The sequence below is a fragment of the Ochotona curzoniae genome, unplaced genomic scaffold (genome assembly GCF_017591425.1).
Source record: "Ochotona curzoniae isolate NIBS_2020 unplaced genomic scaffold, NIBS_Ocur_1.0 contig_1071, whole genome shotgun sequence".
In the NCBI taxonomy this organism is placed as follows: Eukaryota; Metazoa; Chordata; class Mammalia; order Lagomorpha; family Ochotonidae; genus Ochotona; species Ochotona curzoniae.
In genome coordinates this window covers 9,130,035-9,146,327 of record NW_024464939.1, presented here as the reverse complement: position 1 = coordinate 9,146,327, position 16,293 = coordinate 9,130,035, and positions in this window count along the sequence as shown.

Here is a 16,293-nt window from a genome sequence, read left to right as displayed (position 1 = left end):
TGGATTTTTCTTTACCTGATGCAATTGCTTTAGTGAAAATCATGAGATTTTACTCACTGATTATCATGTCAAAAATTTAGCTTTTACATTAACTGATGGGATCAATATATAGGAAATAGCTAAAGTAAACAATATACCTTATAAGATGAGAGAAAATGTCAGTCAAGCTCCTTTTATAAGAATCACTGCTTTTCTTTTAAACAATTCTAATTCATTAGAGGTAGTTCCTTAAAACATGATTTCTTGGGCCTGGCATGGTAGCTTCTGGCTCCTAGTTTTGGGTCAGCTTAGCTCCAACCATTCTGGTCACTTGGGGAGTGAGTCAGCAGACAAAAGATCTTCCTCTCTGTCTCTCGTCCTCTTTGTACATCTGCCTATCCAATAAAAGTAAATAAATAAAACTTTAAAAAAATAATTTCTTAGCATACTTAGGGTTTAACTATACAGAAAATGGAATCTCACCCTCTACTGTTGTCAATCCTCCGAAAATACTATCCTAGTGATAGGAAACATTCTACTTTCTTTTTCAGCTGCCACCACATTTGTGTCTTTCATCTGAGAGGAAAGTACCTGAGAATAGGCATCCATGTATATAATCACAGTTTCTGTTCTTCCCTAGATTTTTTTTAAAGATTTATTTTATTTTTATTGGAAAGTCTGATATATAGAGTGAAGGAGAGACAGAGAGGAAGATTTTCCATCCCACGATTCATTCCTCAAATGGCCGCAACAGCCAGAGCTGTGCCAATCCAAAGCCAGAAGTCTTGAGCCTCCTCTGTTCACCCCTGCGCCTGCAGGGTCCCAATTCTTTGGGCAATTCTCGACTGCCTTCCCAGGCCACAAGCAGGGAGCTGGATGGAAAATGGGGTCCCCGGGATTAGAACCAGCATCCAGATGGGATCCTGGCACACAAGGTGAGCTCAGGGTATAGCTGCTACGCTACTGTGCACTGCCCAGTTCCACAGTTTCTTAATTACTTCAAATAATTCTTATCCAACAATTTAGTAACCTCATTAATGACTTGCATTTTCTACATCCAATCTTCATTTAATACTCCACACTGTCTCTTAACCTTTGCAAATGTTAGCCCAAATAATCCTGTCTTATTTCTTGAAGTGTTTTCTTGGCTTTCTAGACACCAAAATCTGTCTTGCTGACTCTAATCAATTCTACTTTTCTTTTATGTGTGCCTTTATACACAGGAATTGTTAGAATCAAAGGAGTTCAAGTTGATTGTTTTTGAGTTTTGCTAGTACCTTGATTGTCTATTGCAATTTCATAGCTCAAATAATGTCTACACGGTGATCGTTCCTAAATATGTACAACAGTAATTTAGGATTTTGTTCTAGCATTGGTTCATATGTATACAACTTCTTGCTTGAATTTTCATTTGAATAATTGACATATTAATTGCAATGTCCTAAAATCACCCCTGGTTTACAGCCTAATACCTGTTGCAGAAACAAATCTCATATCTCTATAAGAGCAGGTGGCAGATCCAGGAGGTGACATTCTGCCATAGTTAAGCTACAACCTTAACACTTCCAATGCTGGAATCTATCATAAATCCAATTCCCATCCAACTCCCTATTAGTGGCCAGTGAACACCATTTCTCTGGGCTATGTGCTGCAGCCACTGAGGAGACCCAGGTGAAGCTCCTGGCTCCTGGCTTCAGCCTAATCCAGCAAGGGCTTTTGAGGTCATTTGCAGAATGAACCAGTGGATGAAAGATTCTTTCTTCCTTCCTCCCTCACTTTCTGCCTCCATTTTTTCTCTCTGTAACTCTTTCAAATAATTTTTAAAATTATTTTTATGTAAGAAATAGATGAAAAATTCTGTCTCTAATTCTGAATGTCAGAAGTCTCTGGTGACACATAAATTCCTTTACCAATGACATACAGAAACAGACTCCAAAACCCCATATTTTTACTCATAGAGAAAACGCTGATTTTTTTTTTAGCCTATCAGTTGAACAAAATATGTTGATCTAAGTTCTGAATAAGTTTCTCTTCTTCCCCAGACCCTTTGCATGCCTCCTGTCACATAAGAAATGCAGATATTAGATATAAATTTACTGATGAGTTTGTCTATTTACAATATAAACTGGATCTCCAAGAGAGGGCAACAAACACTGCTTTAAGAATCAGTTCACTTAGGAAAGTTGTAAAGTGGTTGCTGTTTACTTTTCAAAAATAACATTTATCAAAAGCAAACTCTCCAATAATGCTTACCGTTAATTTAAAAATGCCAATGACTCATTTTGTAATGCTTGATCATTTTCCCAAAATCATGCAACCTGCTTGTTCTTTCACAAGTGCACTTATGTAATTGTTTCAACTGAAAGTCAAGGTTATAGTTCAGACTATTAAATGACATAATGACAGATTGCACTAGGCAGACAGTCATGATAATTGAAACCAAATCAGTTGCTGCATGTCCACATTGCTGTACAAGTTTGAGCTCCAAGTACACAACATACTCTTTACCATTTGTAGAAAATCACCTGGCCCTTCAGAATATGTTGAATCCTGTACACTATCTTGTGATATTTATTTCCCTTGAAAGCATGATGAATGTATTATATATAAATTCCTAGTTCTTCTATTAAATGCAGGGCATAGTCATTAATTAAGATGTGACCATTCATTCTATAAAGAATAGCTTCAACAACACCAGCAGCTGCTACCTTGCTTTATTCTCTTTTTTCCAGAAGGTGATATGAAATGTAATTAACCTTTCTGTCACCACTTAGGCACAATTTAAATTTTTTTTATAAAGCACTGAAATACGTGTGCTCAGACATACACACATGGATGTATAGTTTGGCCATTCATATTCAAAATCAAGAAAATTAAATGCTGTATGATATTTAAAGTAAAATACATTGTCAAATTCTATTGTTTAAATACATAATTTTCTGAGTAATCACATTTCAAATAGATCTACTGCCATTAATGGATATAAATTAATTTGATGTTTAAAACATATGCTAAAAAAAGAGGTAAATTTAAAGTTAAACTTCAAAATCTGAAATAAATTTTTAGTGACTAAGTTGTATGCAAAGAACTAAAGTTCTGGGGTATTTTAAAATCAAGAGTAACTTAATTACTGATTGAATTTCTGTAATTAGTTTTGTCATTGTCTTTGCCCACGCTAGTCCAATTCTGCTAAAATGAATATTTCCACAACCTTTTATTGTCATGACTTTTGAATTCCAGCAAATGAAAGGAAGCCATCTTAATGGAGTTTGTATAAAAATGTTAGCCAAAGAATACCAAAATAATAACTTTTCCTTTGTAAAATGTCTTACAGAATTGTGTAATTATTTAAAAATAGAATGTACTAAAGAGATTGGAAGAAGGAAGGAAGGAAGGAAAGAAAGAAAGAAAGAAAGAAAGAAAGAAAGAAAGAAAGAAAGAAAGAAAGAAAGAAAGAAAGAAAGAAAGAGAAAGAAAGAGAAAGCAAGCAAAAGAAAGAGGATTTCTTACATCTACTAGTTTACTACCCAAATGCTCACGATGATGAGACTGAATCAAGCTGAACTGAGCCATGAATTCCAACCACATTCCCTGGGTGATTGGAAGCTATGCCAGTACTTGGGCCATGGTCCTTTCCCAATTGCATTGACAAGGTGCTGAGTCTGAAACACAGAGTAGCTAAACTGGAACTGGTCCTCTGATATGAGATGCCATTTTCCTAAGTGGAAGCTTTATCTGCTTCAATATAATCCCTGCTCAGTAGTTTTATAGTCGCATGTCAATTTACTAATTTTACTAATGAAGAATCTTTAAAAAGCCATTCCTTTTTACTAATTTGTATTAGCATAGAGAGCTAATGTATTTCAGAGATACAGTTCTAAGAAGAAAGTAATAATTGCCCTCCCTTCCACTTTACCTCAAACCATCCATTTTCTTTCATCTCTGCTTTTCAGATTTCCCAATTACCTTTTTTGTTGTGTTTCATACTTAACACTTTTTGAGCGTAAGAATACTGACCACCATACTTTCCCTGCCTCACCCATATCTGTCCTCCTCCTACAGTCTCTCAATTTTCTTTTATTTTTGACAATGTTGTACTTTCAACTTATTTTAAAATCACAGTACACATTTTGATGTGGATATTATTCGGTCATTTCTGTAAGGGATTATAAACAATTATGCACTACTTTCTTACACACCACAAAATAACTTCAGAGTGATGAATGTAAATGCAAAATTAATTTTCTCACTTTTCCTGTCACAAAACATTCACTTATTCTCTTGCAGCCCTTTCACAGAGCTGCTGTCACCTATGTCACCTTCACCCAGCTACACAAGTAGAACTTCTCAACACACAACTTTGCTTTCTTTTTTAATTTTTAAATTGTTTTTTTATTATTATTTTATGATACAGTTCCATAGGATCTTGGATTTCCTTTCCCCAATCTCCAAACCCTCTCCACCACACTGATCAACCCTCTATTATTAGAATAGTATTGTCTATCTTAAAGAGGCTTAACTCCATCATTCTGCTATTTAAGTGTACACTGACAGTGCAGGTATAGACAATGACAGAAAGCCCAGCATCCTATCAGCAGAAAAAAAATTGACACTTTCATTGAGATTCCATCTTTGATTGGAAATTAGAGATGCATACTGCATTGTATATTCACATCTGGATATTATAGTTTATTGCAGCTGCTATCCATTCCCTTAAATGAAGAACTATAAGGCAAAACTTAAAAGGAATAAAACCAGAAAATTAACAATAGTAAGTTAAATAACATGCTATTGAATAACCAGTTAACACACAACTTTGTTTTGAAACTTTCCGCATTTGGATGTAAAGAACTATTTTACCATGACTTCTATTGGGTTTTCTCTAAGATTGTGAGGTATCTGATAAGTTTATAGATTTTCCTCATTTTTAAAATACTTATTTATTTTAATTGGAAAGTCAGAATTACACAGAGACGGAGAGACAGAGAGAAAGATCTTCCATCTGCTGCTTCACACCCAACGGGGCCCCAACAGCCAGAACTGAGTAATCTGAAGCCAGGAACCAGGAACTTTTCTCCAGATCGCCCATGTAGATACAGAGTCGCAAGGCATTGGGCTGACCTCAACTGCTTTGCCAGGCCGTGAGCAGGGAGCTGGAAGAAAAGTGGAGCAGCTGGGACATGAACTGGCATCCAAATAGGATCTCGGTAAATGAAAAGTGAGGAGTTTAGCCACGTGTCTTAGTTTCTAACATGTAAATTGCCTAAATGTTTGTTATACTATAAGTTTTGCCTTTGCAGCTTTACTGAGATATGAATGAAAAGATAGAATTTAAAATGTATGACATTTTTGTGTGTGATTATATAGATGACATGAGGATGAAATTTGTTGCCATTATAATATATGCTATTATCATAATCTATTAAACATTCTGTCATGCCATATAGGTGCCCTATATGGTTTTTGTGGTGAGTATCTTTGAGATCTAGTTAGGTAATTACATTTCAGATTTATCAATATTCATCAAATTCTACATTTGCTATCCAACTTACATCCATTCATTATATCAGATTTTTTGCCCTTCAATATCATGATTTTCCTTCCTTGTGATTGTTTTTCTTTTCCAGAAGAGAAAGCTTAGTATCTTCATGTTCATTCATATTGTTTAAAATGCTCTAGATTCTGTATTCCATTACCTAGACTTATGTGTTTTTTTTTCTATGCTAGTACCATGACGTTTTAAAACAGTAGTTTTGCGATTTTAAATCACTTGTTTGTGATATCCAGTTTACTAATTTGAAAGCAGAATGCCTGAGGGAGAGTGAAAATGAGATTGAAAGGAAGAGCACAAGAGATAATGGGTCGTTCTCTGGTTTACTTCCCAAATGGCTAAAATGTATGCAGCTCAATCCGATGTTGTCAGTAACCTAGAATGCCGTTGGACTCTCCCACATGGATAGTAGGGGTCCAGCTACTGGGCAATCCTCCAATGTTTTCTCAGGAGCATCAACAGGGATCTTGATAGCAAATGCGGCAGACAGGAAATGAACTTGTGCTCCGATACGAAATTGTAGCAGTACAACTTGGTGTACCAGAACACTAATGTAAAATTTGATGTATTTTGCTTGAGAATTGCTTTGGATATTTTTGGGAAATCTTATATTATGTCTTTTAATCAGATCCACTGTAATGGGCATTTTGGTTTTGTGGCAATTTATACTTCTGATTCAAATTATAAGATTATACGATGTGTGATTATGATGGTTTTGTTTTCTTTGTTTAGCTACACAAAAATTTTTTGAAAATGTTAATGTTGTCTGTTTCACTTTCTTCCCATCGCTTGTGGTGGCACAAAAGCCAAAATCCTTGCCTTACATGTGCCAGGATCCCATATGTGCATCAGTTCATATGCTGGCAGCTCCACTTCTCAACCAGCTCCCTGTTTGTGGCTTGGAAAAGCAATCAAGGATGGCACAAAGCCTTGGGTTCCTGCACCCACGTGGCAGACCCAGAGGAGGCACCAGGCTCCTGGCTTTGGATCAGCACAGCTCTGGCTGTTGCAGCCACTAGGGGAATCATTCAATGGACAAAAGATCTTTCACTCTGTCTTTCCTCCTCTCTGTATATCTGACTTTCCAATTAAATAAATCTTTTAAAAAAGAAAATATTAATGTTATCTATTTCAATTTCTTTTAAATTTGAGAATTTAAAAAATGTGAAATGTTATTCTCAGTATAAGAAACATGTTTGTATGTCATGATCCAACTCCAATGCTGTCCATTTTTAGCTCTTGCCTTTTCTTATCGTTATTGTTATTTTTCATGATATAGGGATAATTTTTTTCCCTTCCCTCTACTTTGCCCCATCTGAAATTCTTTAGGTATCCTAATTTGTTTAAATCTTTCTATTTCTTGACATTAATATACAGATAATACACTACATTATTTTTATTGACATGCAGTTATATCTTTCACTAGATTGCAATTTTGAAGCTGTCAATTCAAAGTTAGTCGTCAATAAAATGTGTAATTTTTGTCACGTGTATTGTGCTGTTTTGACTTTTACAATGGTGAAAGTCAGTGAGGACTAGCAGATAGGCAAGTGATAATTTTCAGATGTAAAATTTAATACAAGACATCCTTTTTTGTTGTCTAATGTATTTGTTACATAATTTTGTTCAAAACAAAAGATTAATTTGGCTAAGATGATTTCCCTATGGGCTGATGGTTTTGAAATAGGATTGCAGGTATAGGCAGGATGGTGCAGAAATTCAGATGGTATTTGGGGTGCCAGCATGCTGTAATTGTGTCTTTCAAATGCTCATTCTGCTTCAAATACAGCTTCCGGCTGTCATATAGCCTGGGAAACAGTAAGCAGTGTTTCATGTACGTGAATATCCCACAATCCTCCTGACCTCCCAAAATATCAACATGGAGTTCTGGCAGCTGGGTTTTGCCTTGCCATGACTGCCTTTTGAAGTTGTGTGGGGAGTTAGACAGTAGCATAAAGATCACTTAATCTTTTTCAGTTTCTCTGCCTCTGTTTGTCTCTGCTTCATAATTCCAGGAAATTAAATCACATAAATGAATTTTTAAAACATGACCCTTATGTAAATTATGTAAACTTTGGTGATGCAAATCACTTGGTAAAACTGATATTTGTCTCTTCAAACACTTTTACTTATATCTAGTGTACATTAGAGAAAAATGCACAGTGACTATGTAAAACAGTGTGAAAAAAATTTATAAGTTATTTTTACTTAATAGTACATATTTTTGTTTCATTTCTAATTTTACAGTTACCTAAAAGCAGAATTTTAGGGTAAATATAGTGACAGAGATTTTGGTAAGATATTCAGCCAATCATATTCATGATTGAGGAAAAATGGAGGAAGATTGAAAATATTTCAGGTCCGACATGGTAACAATACTGTGTAAAGGACCTCCAAAAGAAATAAACAAGCTTTTCCTTTCATAAGACGGGGGAATATTAGTTTTGTCAACAACAAACACAGCTTACATTCAATACAGTGGTTGAATATGATTGCATCGTTATATTGAAATATGTTTCTGTCTTTGAAGATATTTCTTTTGTTTTCATTACCAATAGCTAAATATTGTTTGAATGGCCTTGAGGCAATGGTCATTTATATCTTGTGTGGACAGGTCTTTGGAGACTCCAAGTGATTCAAACTGCAATGGAAAGGGACATTATTTCCTAATCTCACACATAGTTCTGTATTTCCAAGGGCAATCAGATAAAAACATGTGTGACCTTCCATCCTTATTTTTAAAATGAATCATGATTGAAACATTTATATATAATACATTCTTCAGCAAAGACCTTGCTGATAATAGGATTTTAAAACATTGATGCTAAGAATAAAAGCTATTTTAACCTTCAATTTCTAACTTTATAAGTTCTTTGAAAACTAATCTTTGAAATTACAAAAAAAATATTGTAAATATATACAAAACAAGCAATATGTATTGGCTAGAAGCTTTGCTTTATTATAATAACAATAATAATATTGGACAGAAATTATGAAGGTTCAGTTTCAGAAGTTACAATTCAGTTCGGTAATAAAAGAGTGATTATCAGAGGATGTTCAGAAAGCCAACCTGAAGCATGCATTGGAGTGCAGCTTTAGCTTGGGACTGTGATTAAGCTACAGGCTACAGAGTAGTGGAGAATAAAATCCAGTTGTGGTAAAAAGGGGCCAGAAAATGATAAAAATTCCTGCAGGATAAAACTCTCGCAGATTAAAACTTTGGCACAGGTTAGAAGTCCATAGCTGTCAAAGATAAATCACAATATGAAATCAAGGAACAATGTTAATGTGGATTTAGAATGAAAGAACCTGCTAGAAATGTAGTTATAATGAAGCACTGACTGGTAAGTCTATCTACCTGAGGGTTTGAGAACATATATATGTTTCACATACTCAAGATTTTTTGAAGTTGTACATCTTTCTAGCTGAAAAGTAATTTTCTTCTTCAAAATTTCCTTGAACTATGCATTGTCCACAAAATCCAGTCAACTGGATGACTAGAGGGTCTAATTTCACAGACTTACTGACTTATTATTACTTTCTCCAAATCCCATTGTTTTCAAGGACTGCTTTAAAACAAAATAGCCTGTAGAATTAAAAACAGCTTTAAATTTTATTATTAAGTAACACAATAATTTTTCACGTTAAGGGCCCGCAGGCGTACTCTTGATTCAATTTCATGCTAATAGTCTGGGATGTAAGCAGTCAAGGACACAAGTCCTTACACCCCTGCACCTGTAAGAGAAACCTGGAAAGAAGCACATCGTTCCTGGCTTCAAATCAACCCACATAGAGCCCGGGCAGCGTGGCCTAGCAGCTAAAGTCCTTGCCTTGAACACGCCAGGATCCCATATGGGCGCTGGTTCTAATCCCGACAGCCACACTTCCCATCCAGCTCCCTGCTTGTGGCCTGGGAAAGCAGGATGGCCCAAAGCTTTGGGACCCTGCACCCGTGTGGGATACCCGGAAGAAATTCCTGGCTGCTGGCTTTGGATTGGTATAGCATCAGCCGTTGTGCTCACTTGGGGAGTGAATCATCGGACGGAAGATCTTCCTCTCTGTCTCTCCTCCTTTCTGTATATCTGCCTTTCCAATAAAAAAATAAATCTTAAAAAAAAAAAAAAACAGATAACCTATATGGGACTCTAGACAAAACTCTTGATTATGGACTTTACTCTGAACCAGCCTTGATCTTTCTGGTCTTTGTGGAGTGAACTAGTAAATAGAAAACCTCTTTCTTCATTTCTCCTTCTCTGTGACTCTGACTTTCAAATAAAAATAAATGAACAGATGACTCTTAAATAAAATAAATAAATAAATAAAGAGCCCATTTGATGTGTTGTCTTTTACTATTATGATTAATTAAAAAAAAGATTTATTCAAATATTTGAAAAGTGAGGTGATAGAGGGAGACATAGAAAAATAAACTTCCATTTACAGATTCTCTCCCAAAATGACTACAGTGATCAGGGCTGGGTTAGATCAAATCCTAGGGTCAAGATCTCCATCTAGGTTTCTCATATAAATGGCAGAACCACCAGTACTGGGTCATCTTCTGTTGATTTTCTCAGGCACATTAGCAAGCGGCTGGATGCAAAAGCAGAGCAGCCAGGACTTGAACCGGTTCTCAGATAGGTGGTGTCAGCTTAGATGTGTGGCTTATGCATTATATCACAACACTCGAGGTTCCATTGTCAGAAATTTTTTTTTCGTAGGGGAAGGGGGCAGATTTACAGAAACATTTTTTTAGTTTGATTCAGTTCTAGTTTTCCATTTTTGTCTTTGTTGTCCTTTCTAAAATTATGTTAAAATATAATTAATATATTATAGCCAAATACATAGATAAAAGGCTTACACTTATGTTTCCTGGGGTAGGCTTTAGTATTTCCATCAATGTACATGCATGGAAGCCGATTTGATTACCCAAATGCTTGAATTCTTTCAATCTACATGGGAGACTGGGAATGTATTCCTAGTTCTAGACTCTACCTTAGGACCCTAACAAGTGTCTGCAGACATTTGGGGTAAGTCAGCAGATGGGGACACTTTTAATTAGTGTATCTGTCTATCCATCTGTTTATCTATCTTACTTTTGTGAGTCTTTGCCTCTTAAATGAACAGAAAGTTTAAGATAGGTTGAACTCTTCATGTCTATGTGTATGGGATATCTTGGCCTTTGTTTTGTTTTATGAATGTTCTGTGGATTTCACTATACAGATATTTTACTTTCTAGGATACGTTTAAGCCTAAATATTCTTGCACCTAAAGTAGGTAAGGTTATTTTATTGTATTTTTATTAAAATTGTTTACTATTTGCTAGTAATTATAGACTCCATGACATTATCCTACATGGCCTTTATTGCATACAAATTATTCCTTCTACATATAATATTTTAGATTTTGTCAGTATATTTGAGAATGAGATATAAAAAGCTTCTTTTCATTGTTTCATTCCCTAACTGCCTGAAATGGCTGGAGAACTCAGTCAAGGTCTTTCAAATGGATAACAGAAACCTAGCTATATGAGCCATCACCGCCATTTCACAAGGTGTATATTAGCCACAAACTAACCCAAGGCTCAGGAGCTGATATCCAGCCCTGATACTTAATGTGTGGAATATGCCTTTTAACTGGTTTCTTTATCCTTAAATAAAACCACATTCCTCTAGAGTTATAAGATTTTTCATCATGAAAGATCTATTTTTTTTTTCTCAAATGCTTCTGCTGTATCTACTAAGTTACTTACATGGTTTAGTTTCCAGCTACCTTAATGAGATACCACCCATTTATGCATTTGCATACTGGAGCCAATTTTTCAAGCCAAAGATACATTTCAACTGATTATATAAAAGATATGGTTAATATGCTAATAAATTTGAAGTGCTACTATTTTTCTGGGGATATTTTGTATTTGTGTACAATAGGTGTATTCATTTTTAATATCATTTTTTCTATATTGTTTTGTGTGACTTTTGCAAGAGGATAATAACTGTTACATAAATGCATTTGGAAGCTTTCTTATGAAAGCTTTCTCCTTCATTTTTGAATGGCATTTTCGTTGACACCAACATTTTATGTTTTTTTTCCTTTCTTTCCATACTTTGAATTTGTTACTCCGTTCTATTAGAATTTCAATATCTCTTCTGAGAAATCTGTTGATAGTCTATCTGAAATTGTCTTGTATGTGATTTGTTTTCTTTTGTTGTTTTCAGAATTCCTTTTTGTTTTTATTTTATTGTTGTTGCTCAGATTTATTTATTTGAAAAGCAAAGTGACAGAGTGACAGGGACACACACACACAGAGAAAGGGGGCGGGGGGGGAAGAGAGCGAGCGAGCTTCCATTTCCTAGTTCATACATGACTGGAGTTAGGCGAAGTTAAAGCCAGAAGAATGAATATGAGTTTTTCATTAGGTGGGGTAAAATAAAAGCGTTTGGGCCATCATCTGATTCTCAGGAACACTCAATTTAGCAACTCCATCTACTTTCGTTATATTTCCCAATCTTGTCATACATTTTTTCCAATTTAATGTTGTTATAAAATTAATGTTGTGTTATAAAATATAGACATACTATAAAATGTTGCATTATAAAATAAAGATATATTATAAAAGTATAATTTGATTGAAGCCTTTGGCCTTTACTCATACTGTGGAAGTGATCAATTATTTAAATAGATTATCATAGTTTTCATATTAACTCATATAAACACAATAGTAATTTTTTAACAACAATTCATAAATCCTGTGAGCTTTTTCATTTTTTATTATTTTTACTTTTTGTTTTTTGAAGGTATATTTTCTTGTTAAAAAATGTTTGATTTAATATCATAGTAACAGAGAGACAAAGGAAGAGAGAGAGAGAGAATCTTTGATCTGTTGCTTCTCTTTCTAGGCGGCTGGAAGGCTCAGGGCTGGGCCAAGCTGAAACCAGTGGCCAAGAGCTTGTTCCAGGTTTTCCCATGAATCACAGAAAACCAAGAACTTAGGAATCTTTCTCTGCTTTCCCAGGTCATTATTACAATACTTGATCAGAAGTAGAACAGCTAAGACTTGAATCATGATCCATATGTTATTTGCTATACAATAGTGCGAGCCCATTCATTATTTTTTAAAGATTTATTTATTAATGTATGTGAACATACACAGGCATACATACACATACAAATGGGGATATATTTCTCTTTTAAAATAGAATTATTGGGCCCGGCGCGGTGGCGCAAGTGGTTAAAGGTCCTCGCCTTGCACGCCCGGGATCCCATATGGGCGCCGGTTCTAATCCCGGCAGCCCCGCTTCCCTTCCAGCTCCCTGCCTGTGGCCTGGGAAAGCAGTCGAGGACGGCCCAAAGCTTTGGGACCCTGCACCCGCGTGGGAGACCCGGAAGAGGCTCCTGGCTTCGGATCGGCATAGTATCGGCCATTGCGCTCACTTGGGGAGTGAATCATCGGACAGAAGATCTTCCTCTCTGTCTCTCCTCTCTGTATATCCGCCTTTCCAATGAAAAAATAATAAAAATAAATCTTTAAAAAAAAAAGAATTATTATTATTTATTTTTTTTTTTTTGCAAAGTCAGATATACAGAGAGGAGGAGTACTAGAGAGCAAGATCTTCCATCCGACCATTCACTTCCCAAGTGGTCACAACGGCCTGTGCTACATCGAACCAAAGTCAGGAGCCAGGAACCTCCTCCAGGTCTCCCACGCAGGTACTGAGTCCCAGGGTTTGGGCTGGCCTCAATTGATTCCCCAGGCCACAAGCAGAGAGCTGGATGAGATATGGAATTGCCGGAATTAGAACGGCACCCGTATGGGATCCTGGCTCGTGCAAGGTGAGGACTTCAACCACTATGCTATTATGCCAGGCCCCTGGGGATACTTTTCTTAAAATGAATTAAACACACACACACACACACATACACACACACACACCTGAATATTATAATGCTCCTATTTCCTTTTTTCTCTTTCCTTTTTGAAAGAAGTTTTGTAACTCTTTCAAATCAATCTTTAAAAATAGCGATTTATTTGAAAGGTACACTTCTAATTAGGGATGGAAAGATGGAGTTTGTTTTTGTTTTATTTTGCTTTATTTTATTATTATTTTTATTCTAATCTGTTGGTCCACTGCCTAAAGTGGACACAATGGCTAGAAATTGCAAGGCAAAAGTGAAGAGTCTGGAACTCCAACCAAGTCATCATCTACGGAGTAGGATCCCTGTCCCTGTACAGTAGCAGGGTACAAGTTTGGGAGAGGAGCAGCCAAGACTCAGACTGGTATTTCGATATACATTGCTAACATAGCAAGCGGTGCTTTAACCCTCTGTAGGATGATCTTGACACTATCAGACAATTTAGTATCTTCGTTTGTTTGAGGTCAACTCCCAGGAAATGATTATGTGCTCATGACATTCAGGTTGCTCAGGTCATTGCCTTGCGTTCCTGTCCACATGTGATGGCACAGTCACCTAATGTAGGTTTTGGTGGAGAGAGATCTCGTGTGTGAGGATCAAGGTATTGAAGAGTGGAATTCAGTAGTTCTTGCACAAGTGAAATCACAGCTCTGCTGTCCCTCTGCAGCACTAACATGTGCGGTCGGTGTTGATAAAGATTGCAGGGTTCCTCCATGGTGAATACTTTACATATCCGCAATGATAGTAAGGATTGTTGGCACTTCAGTGGCAACAGCTGCTAAGGACAACTTTTCCTCTTGTTCTCCTAGCAGGACCGCAAGGAGAAAAGGCTGTAGGCTTGCATTGCTCTGGTTTTCAAAACCATCCCTGGTGGCAACAGGTACTGCTGTCAGTTGAGAATCTCTCATGGATGAAGTTTGAAGCTGAGGCCTGAAGCATGCACTTTCACGGAGACACAGTACGGGAAGTCATGGTTACTGTGGCAACTCTACTGGTCATGTTGTTACAGAAGAAAAGATGTGGGTTTATGAAGCAGATACTGAGAGCATGGTCACCTACAGAGTGCCAGTGGCACCACAGGGATAGTAGGATCCCAGCCCTTCTGTTTGCTGAGGTAGGGCCTTGGGTCCTGACCCTGCTGCTGACATATTAACAATATCATTCAAGATACAGATTCTTTTGATGTAACCAGGAAGCCAAAACTAGAATCATAGGAAAGACCTTAGGAAAAGATGTGATTTTCTATGGAAACTGAGCTAGTACCTTGGAAAACATAAAATGTCATGGGTTTGGCTCAAGGCTCACAGTAACATCTACCATCCATGACAGCATCTCTCCCATTGAGAGATGCCTCCACCAGTCACGTGAGGCATATGGAGCTCCAAGGTCAGAAATGGGCAGGGTTATGAGAAGGCAGCTTCTTTAGCACAGCTTCGTGCTGTAGGGGAGGAAACGGCATTGCGTGTGAAGCGGCAGCGCCGTCTGCGGAATGAAGCTTATGGTCTAGGGTCCGGTGTTTGGATGAATATGTGTATTTTTATATAGTCACTATACCTCTAATTTTAAAGTAAGGTTTTAATCGTAGATGCTAAAAAAAAAGGCCTTTATCTTCCTCAAAACAAATTTTTCCATCCACTTGTGTTCATATACATGCCAATTATTTTTAAGATTTTTTTTCTTTTTTTTTAATTTTATTATTGTATATTGGAAAGTCAGATATACAGAGGAGGAGAAGACAGAGAGGAAGATCTTCCGTCCGATGATTCACTCCCCAAGTGAGTGCAACGGCCGATGCTATGCCGATCCAAAGCCAGTAGCCAGCAACTTCTTCCAGGTCTCCCACACAGGTGCAGGGTCCCAAAGCATTGGGCCATCCTCGACTGCTTTCCCAGGTCATAAGCAGGGAGCTGGATGGGAAGTGGAGCTGCCGGGATTAGAACCGGCGCCCATATGGGATCCCAGGCATTCAAGACAAACGAAGGCTTTAGCCGCTAGGCCACACCGCCAGGCCCACATGTCAAAAATTTAATACTACTTTACATCCCCAAAGTATATTGGATCACCCTTTTCTGCATGAGCTCCACAGGCTTTCCAGCATTCCTTGCTTTAAAAAAAATATTTGTATGATGTAATAGCCATTGTAACCAAAGTGAAATGATACTTCATCATGACTTTTAGTTGTGTTTCACTGATGGTTAGCAATTTTGATCATTTTTCTCATATTTTTGGCATTTGTTACATTAGAATTACAATAATGTACCTGCATTTCCTTATTTCATTATCAGTATTGCGCATCCCACATTATGTGATGTTAGTATCCCTGTTTTTAACAGAAAACAATGTACATGCATATGCATACCTTATCTTATGAAATGAACATGACTTTTCAAAATGGTTAAATGTTAAAATGAAATTTGTAAAAAATTTCTCTGGGAACATCTAGAAAAAAGTCCTAGTGTACTCCATCATTATGTGTAATAATTGTTAATAAAATATTAAAGAATAAGAATATCAAAAATTCTTCCCTCTTACCTCTCCATGAAGTGAATCGGTTAAAATTGTACCGAAATGCTTTCACTTTTGAAAGCACATGACACGAGTGAATAACGGAGGGAGGCTCCATTCACAATACAATTATTTTTTCTAAACAGTTGAAAAAATAAAAATAAATAATGAATCCCCATTTTGTATAATATGATTATGGTATTTTAACTTGTGGAAAGGCTATTTATATTAATTATGCTGCAAATAAATTCAGAATTTTGTATCATATGTAACATTTCTTTTCCTAATTTATTTGCTGTGTTAGGAAGCTAACCTAATGAATTCGAAAAATATTTAGGTGTAACACCTAA